Raw genomic sequence first — 8,585 nt, forward strand, 5'->3', positions numbered from 1 at the left:
ACGAACTGTAAAAAAAAAAGATACTTAAAAAAGATACTCTGAAAATGTTTATTGGGATTGATGATGAAAGGTGCTGATCTTGTTCATCCAGCACTCCATGATCGAATTCATTCTTCATTTTCCCCGATGTCGAAAAAACAGCAAAATTTGAATGAAAATATCTCTCTTGCAAAGCGATCGGCGCGCAGAAAAAAAATTCATAAACGGTCCAACCGCTTATGTGCATAGCAACCTTCACTACGGGATTAACAAATCGCACAGAGTGCTATGTTTAATCGTGAACACACGTGTTTGAATAGCGGAATTCCTACGGAAACGTGTAGAATAATTCCGTAGAAGGTTCAATAGCTGATGGACACATCAATCATCTTTACGAAGCTGTCGTCCCTGTGGGAGGAGATCATGTGCTTGAGAAACAGCGAAATTAAATGTTGTTCGTTACTAATTTAAGCTTCGATCATCAGTTAACTAAAATATCAATTTTTCCTCAATGACATGCGGAACATTTAGACTGCGGAACATTTCAACTTCCCTCTCTGAGCAGCCTAGATAGCCGTGTAGTGTCGGTAGCGGTTTCCCAACTGGCTAAGAATAACGCTACGGTCCACCTGTACCGGTGGTATAAGTCCACCAAACAGGTAAGCCGTGTGGCATCCGGCGGAATAATTTTTCACCAAGAATTGATCCACTGGTTTCCTGTTCCATGTCGTAAAAGGCCACAAAAATAGGAACTGGAGTGTTAGTGTTTGTGTTTGGGTAGTGGACGCGAAACCGCTAACACCCTCCGAAAACTCGGTTTATCAGGTGAAAACAGTGCCGTGTGATATCATAGCAATGTTCTTCCTGTGTTCAAGGGTGGTTTTTGCCCTATATTAGTGCAATTCTTTAGTCAAAGTGGCTTCTGTTAGCAGTATTTTTGGTGATAAGAATACCAAAAACCGGCTATCTAATGGCCGCCGTCTCTATGTTTTAGTTGATAGTGTGATTAAAAATATTCACTACAAGTGCACTTTGCACTACCAGCTGGTGTCTGTGCGCGAAATGTATTATCGGTCACTCACCGGCAGCATCTATCGCACACTGCCAGTAACAAGGTTTGATATAAATCTCCAACACGATGGTAAGCGACCTTATTCGTGTATTGCATGTTAACAAATGGCAATTTTTTTTGTTTTTCTTATTTCCTTCATTACACACTGGATAAGTCCGTTCGACTATTGTGGTGTGATTACAATATCAGTTGATATGCATACAGCATCTGTGTGGCTTATTTCGTCACCAGGATTTGCTGTTTTTTATATACAATTATATCTTCTGCGTTGATGGTACATCACAGAGCAAAAGTTTTGGGATATGTTGGAGACGTGACCATCCCTACAACCCAATAGTAATTGCTGGGTTCACTGGTGGCAGCCCGACTGTCACTCAGTTGATGCACCGACCAGCATCCGGTCTATGTGTCAGAATCAGAATGTGATATGTAATAGAATTAGTAACACGCGTTTTTACCTCTAACTGTGCGTCTATCAATAAAGTCATTTTTAATGTTTGGGTCGTGTTATATTCATTATCGGTCACCTCCGAACACACCCACAACAGGATATATGTGCGCAAGTTCGGTATCATTTGTCTGCTGGCTGTTCTTGTGTAGTACCATTCTTCCTCACACAATACTATCAATACTAGTATCATCTAGCGTTAACTGCTAGCATATAGGTTTGGAATAAAGCCTTAGCCTATTGATGAGAAATCTTCCCATTTCTCTCATTACACGATTTTACTAGCAAAACTAGTTGCTTCCAAATGGATTCGTCTGTTACATAGTGTACCAATACACTGATTCTACATTAGGGTAGTTTTTCACTACAACCGTAAAGAACATTAGTAGTGAAATTTAATACTATTAAAGATTATATCAGCGACTTATTCCAAATCGCTGTATATCTCTCTTTTACTTTGAACCGCCATAGCGAGTAGTTGGTAATCCAAGCTATTTTTTCTAAAAATTACCATTCCGTACCATCTGAAGATTTCTTTTTAAATTCAAGATGGAAACGGAGTGATTGGATCACGGCACCTGGCGATGCTAGTTCTGGAAATCCTTCAGGGAAACGTATGCCTAAGTCTCCAGCCATTCCGGATGGAAATCCGAATGCGAAGAAGACAAAAAGCAAAAGTTTCGAACGGAATCAAAACAAAAGACTCCGTAAGGAACCATGTGGGCGAACAAAACCTCATTCCGAGGAAAATAAACCCAGTTCAACAGAGCGTTTTCAGGTTCGTATGTTAAATGGATTGTTTACAACGGATCTGAAGGACAATCTGATGAGGATTTTGAATAATTTCCTCTTTACTACGCCTCCTACGTCTTTCATTCCGAGCTTCAATGGGTGCGGACTCAGGTTCGGGGTTGTCTGGTTTCATCCGGACAACGAGGACAGCTCGACCTGGCTCAGACAGAGGCTCGAAACGATAAACGAACAGGCGGGCGAAAATAGGTTCGTGATAGAACCTTACTGTCTGCATCAGAACAGGATTTCTTTCGCTATTCCATGGGATCCCGAGGAAAAATTGACGGAGAATGATGTTCTGAAGCGGATATATCTGCAAAACCCAGTTGTTCAGACGGTGAGATGGGAGGTTTTGAAAGCGGCTCCGGCAGTTGCAGGAAAACGACTGTTTTTCAGCAGTATTGACGATGGCTCTCTAAATCTTCTTAATAAACAGAAATTAAACCTGAACTACGGTTTTCAGAAGATTTCTGTTCGAATTATTCGGCAGGAATAATCAAGACCATTGAGTCTACACCTGTAAAGGTTAAAACAGATTGTTCAGCATCCTATGGGTGCAGAATTTACTTCTGGTTATACGTTTTTCTTTGTGCAGTCCAACAGAATGTTCAGCACCCCTAGGGGTGCAGAATTAACTTCTGTTTACATGTATTGTGTCGTCATTTTCTCCTAAATTACCCAGCTCCTAAACTACCCTGCTCCTTCCTTTCAGTCTTTCCTCTCCCTTCAGGAAAATGATGATAATACAGATCTTGCGGCAAGGCACAAATCTCCATACAACAAGGGGAACGTGCCATTCGAGCCAATCTGTTCTGATTCCTCATTCTTGATACTAATTTAAGCTTCGATCATCAGTTAACTAAAATATTAATTTTTCCTCAATGACATGCGGAACATTTAGACAATGTATCGACTAATGCGTGGAATATCAATTATAAATGAAGCTAGAACTGGAATAATAATGAAAAAAATCTAACGACTCCCAGTCGCTTGGCGCTAAGGTAAATTCATTAAATTAAACCATAACCGCATAACATTCCGATTTTCATATTTATAATAATCATGACCTTAATTGAAATGCATAGTAAAATGTGCAGCCTGAACTAAGTTTTTAATTCATTGTCTGCGGACGAACGGGACTCAACTCATATTTACATTTGATTATATTTTTTTCTTTCATCTCACGTTGAACACCATTTCCGTTGCGAAAACGTGGTAGCCAAAAAAAAAGAAAGAAAACGTTACGTTAATTATTTGTTATGGCATCTTTTCGCTGACGTCGTCGTCGGTCAGTGTGTTAGCAGCCCGGGCCCCCGATCAAGCGGAAGACTGATGGCATAATAATTTTCAGGTGGATTTTTGGTGTCGTAACAGAGTTTCTTTTTGAATGTGTGCGCGCACATTTCGGTTCGGTGATTCATCATTGAAGATAGGGTGACATTTACCGTTTTCGTTTTTGAACCTAGACGCGGGCTACTCTGACTCCGAGTAAAACGAACACGTGGTACGCGCCCTAAACAACAACTCATGAAAAAAAGAAAAAATAAACAAACTCGGCTGGATGCGTGGTGCGACCCGAGAAAATTTTCAGAGCGAAACTACTCGATTGGAGTCCGATCTAGAGCGACCTCAGGTTGCTAAAACAAACATATCAAACGTTGTTTTGGCGACTCTGGGTCAGCTTTCGGGCTGCTCTGATCAATAAATGAAAACGGTAATTGTTTGTTACTGCATTGGTCATATGGCTCATGTTCCGCGTTGTATTCAATGCAACAAACAAAATGTTTTTAAAAACAATTCAGAATGTAATATCAAAAAGACTTCCAAGAATAAAACGACGAACCTGTTTTAAAACGAAATTTTATAAGCTTTGTATGGTACAATAGAAGCAAGATTTGTTGACGTGTTTAGAATTACTGCAATAACATTGTAAATAAGTATCGTGTGTGGTATTATGATCGATCAATCGAAGCGATTCAGTACCGTTAACCCTTGAAATAGAGAATAGTGCTTAGAGTTGTCTATTGGTGAAGTGTCAATGGAGTGATTGTTTGGACAGGCCAGTCCAGACAGCAGCAGCCTTTCGTCGTTCGATTATAATTTTCAATACCGTTAAATTAAGGGGGAGCGGTCTAATAATCATTAACTTCGCAGCTAAAGTAAAAATCAAAATCAACCATTTATTTAGTTGAAATCTATTCGCGTCGCTTAAATATGTCAATGAAAATGAAAATTATGCACATCCAATTTGAAGAAATTTATGATTCCTTATCAAGTGTTTATCGATCAACGGTTTGGTGATAAACATATCATTGACAGGATATGATGAAACAAAATTGATGATAGATTAGGAAGTGTTTGCTGATTTGGCGTTACAAAAATTAAGCAAAGCATACAAGTTAATTCTCCTGTACAGATATGTAGAAATTGAGATTACCGATAACAAAATGTACCCAATCAAATTGTAAGACATAAGAACACTTAATTATTTTCGTGAAATACATGTTAATGAATGATCATCATGTACGCACATGGATTTTATGTTCTAAGCCAGTAATTCCATATCTTCTTATATCGCGAACCCCTTTAGAACCACAATAGTTCTCCGCGGATCCCCACGATTAAATTTAATTTTGTTCGCTGGAAATATATTTACAATCTATTTCGAAAATTGAACAATACCAACGAAAAGGGACACACAAGTTTGAGCAAATACCAACATAATTTTTATATTGACAAAAACAATTATGTTATTAAACTTAAGGCAACGCAACAACACATACTGCTAGAAACAATTATTGACAAAAAAAAGGCGGGTGGTTAATATCAGAGACATAACCGGATGAAATCAGCTTCAAGCGAAATCAATCTTCAGTTCAGCAATTCAGTTGTCAATTGTATGGGTGCGCAGTGCTGCTATTTTGGCGCGCATGAATTTGACTCCCTTATACTTCTTTGCACGAGACTCGATGCGGACTCGCTTGAGAGCGCCATGCTCGCAAAAAAGGTTGTTGCCAATGATTTGTTCGGGAAATGTGAGAGCTAAAGATCTGATATGATGTCCTTGGTGCAATGCAAAAAAGCAGTTGTAATTTGAGCGATAGGTTGAACTTGGCTCAAGTTCAAGTAGAGATTCAGATCCTGGAACTGGATCAGATCTTACCGCAATAATAGATCTTCTAGTCCAATTCCTTAAACGAAATTTGCGCCAGACTCTGAATTCAGAATTGGCAACGAATTCCGAAACAGAAATTTGAACTGAAGTCTAGTACTGGATTCAAAAAACTGAATTTTCGAACTGAATTCCGAATCTAAATTCTAGGACTGGCTCCTGACTACTGAAGTTGAATTATAAAAGTGAATTCGGGATCTGATATTTGAAACTGAATTTTAGAACTGTATTTTCAAATAAATTTACTTTCTAAATTCTGAAACTGAATTAATGTTCTCAACTCAGGATCTAAATTCGGAACATAATTTGTGGAGTTGAGTTTCGGAAATGAATTCTTGGCCTGGATTCTGGAATTGAATTTCCGGGACTAAATTCTGAATCTGAGTTTTGGAACTGAATTTTTGAATAAAATTCTGGATCTAAGGTTTAGAACACCATTGTGGAGCTGAATTCTGTAACTGAGTGCTGTACCTGAATTCTGGAACTAATTCCTGGATTCAGAAATGATCAAAATTCCGAGCAAAAAAAAAATTTTAGAGCTGAATTGTGAATTCTGAATTCTAAACCTGTAACAGGATTTTTAAACTAAATTTTTAAGTTGAATTAAGTATGTAAGTTTTACACACTTAATTTTTATTGCTGAATCTCGGCAAAAAAATTTATCATTTCATTATGCCAAATTTCTAATTTTTTCATTTCATTATGCCGAACTCGAGAATCGGTTTCAAGTGTGTAGAACAGAGTTTTGGAATTTTAATTTGGTAAAAAAGTATTACATTCTTTTTGTGGAATTTGACCTTCTGTTTCAACAGACTTCGCAGCGGATTTACATTGTACAGAACCATTGCATGGCTGGGGCTATGATCCAACTGACACTCAGAAGCCTTCCAGGTCGGGGCTTGGACATACGACAACTGGCTTGTAAGACCACCAACCTGGGACAACAGAATTGGGTAACTGTAACTTAATACCAGTGTTGCTAATAGAGCGAGAACCCAGTGCATGCAGCACATTCGCGAGCGAGTGCGAGGCGTATTCTATCTTACTCGCACTCCTCCGCGCACGCTTATGAATCACTCACAAAAAGGTGTATTTTAAGCACGAGTGGTGTTTTCATTTGGGTGCGATGAGTGAGAGTCAGCAGGAGTAAACACATACTGAGAGTGGGTTACTGCTGCGAGTCAGCTCGTTCTATTTCAAATTATGTTTGATCGCTCACCGAACGTCCGAAATGTTGGCTACAATAGCACTTGGTAGGGCGCTCTATTCTTGCCACCGGGCTTTTTAGAAAGCTTGTTCTCTTTAGCCGAGTACTGTGCTCCTATTACTTCTGTGTATGAAATTCAAGTTAAGTATGGATATTCTTGAAACTGCTGCATGAAACATGATTTATTATTGTTTTTTATTGTCATTACAATTGCTTCTAATCACAGCTTGATCAGATTGCATATTAATCCCACGCGCAAAACGGTATAAGAGTACGAGTGGGAGCAAAATTGTGAGTGGGAGCAAGAGTGCGAGTATTTATGAGGAACAGCGTAAGTAAGAGTGTGCACGTCGACAAGTTGGCCAACGAAAGAATGAGCGGTGGAATATGCACGATAGGAGTGCTTGGTGTTTCATCGTCACTCACAGAAGAGCACTGCGATAACAAAGTAAAGGGTGGAAATAACCAAGGGGAGCAAACTCACACGGGAGTTTTAGATGTATTGATGGCACACGAGTGAGAATTATCTGCACAATATGAGCGAGCTTAGCAACACTACTTAGGGGTAGATGGGGTAAAATGCACCCCCTAAGGAAATGTAGCCATATCTTAACTATAGAGAATAATACGGAAGAGTTTTATGCATGACTATCTTCCGTAATCATTATTTCTCAAAAAAACGTACAAATATTCGCTGAATACATTGAAAAATACATGAAATATCTTATTTTCCAAAACCCTTAAAAATTGTCTATTAAAATATATGCGGTGCATGACGCCCGATCGTGGAAAATATGAAAAATATACATTCTAAATTACGCGAAGTGACCATTATCTGAACATAGAGGCAGGATGGTCTCAAACAACGGGTAAACATCCATCAAAACAACGGATTAAAGCTCATGATAACCAGGGGGCAATATGCACCCTCATAAAGCTTCTTCTTCTTATTTAAAGAAAGCTTTAGACTTTTCGTTGACGAAACATTTGCTAGGTGAAAGATTGTTCACTATTATTCATTAAATTGCTAACTTATGGATAATTGTTTTAAGTGAATTCTTGAGCATTTTGCCTCACACAATTCGGGTCGTTTTGCCCCAAAAAATATGAGACGATAAATTTGACCATTTTTCTATAAAATTGCAAATACATCGTCTGTATTAGAACTAATTTTAGAAACCCGAATGATTGGCAAAGAAGTTCACTGGTTACAAAATTATAATCGTCTTCCTTACTCTAGAAAATTACTATGGAACGAACATCCAAAATTAGTTATGACAGAGACATAATTGGTTTTTTAAAGTTTTCCAGATATGATTGAACCATCGCTACCAGAATATTATAGTAATCTGTTGTTTTGGCGGACTTTCAGTTTCATTAAAATTTCAGTGAAAAAAAATGGTAACTTTTGAGAAAAGCAAAAGGTGCATTATGCCTCGGGGCTGCGTTTTACCCCATCTTCCCCTAATACTGTATCTGGATTCTGAAATTGAATACTGAGCCTGAATATTGGACTGTGGAGCACGCGAATACTCAGAACTGTTGACGGGTAAGTAACCTGAGTTTTCAAACAGGAATTTGGAATTGTAAGGCATGCTCGCGATAAGATCTGTACAGATTAAATTAAAAAAAAAACCTGTTTTAATCCACATAGTGGTGTAATGATGCCTTTCTCATATTACATTACATCACATCATAAATATTACCGTTAAATTCGCAAAAACAACTGTCCATTGAATAGAAATAGAAAATTTTGTTCGGACCTAATTTCACAAACTCTACAAATACTGTTTACCCTGTAGTTTCGGAAATAAAGGGTGATTTTTTAAGAGCTTGAGAACTTTTTTAAACAATAAAACGCATAAAATTTGCAAAATCTCATCGGTTCTTTATTTTAAACGTTAGATTGGTACAT

The 8,585-nt window shown here is 38.2% G+C and overlaps 2 protein-coding genes across 7 annotated transcripts in view; both read right to left on the reverse strand.

Moving 5' to 3' along the window:
* Positions 1-8,585, reverse strand: part of LOC131428368 (probable 4-coumarate--CoA ligase 1) — a 286,060-nt gene that overhangs the window by 276,866 nt on the left and 609 nt on the right. The window lies entirely within an intron of this gene.
* The window catches only part of LOC131428364 (uncharacterized), a 57,769-nt gene that overhangs the window by 16,279 nt on the left and 32,905 nt on the right, over positions 1-8,585 (reverse strand). The gene's annotated exons all lie outside the window — the stretch shown is intronic.

Source organism: Malaya genurostris, chromosome 2 (genome assembly GCF_030247185.1).
Source record: "Malaya genurostris strain Urasoe2022 chromosome 2, Malgen_1.1, whole genome shotgun sequence".
Lineage (NCBI taxonomy): Eukaryota > Metazoa > Arthropoda > Insecta > Diptera > Culicidae > Malaya > Malaya genurostris.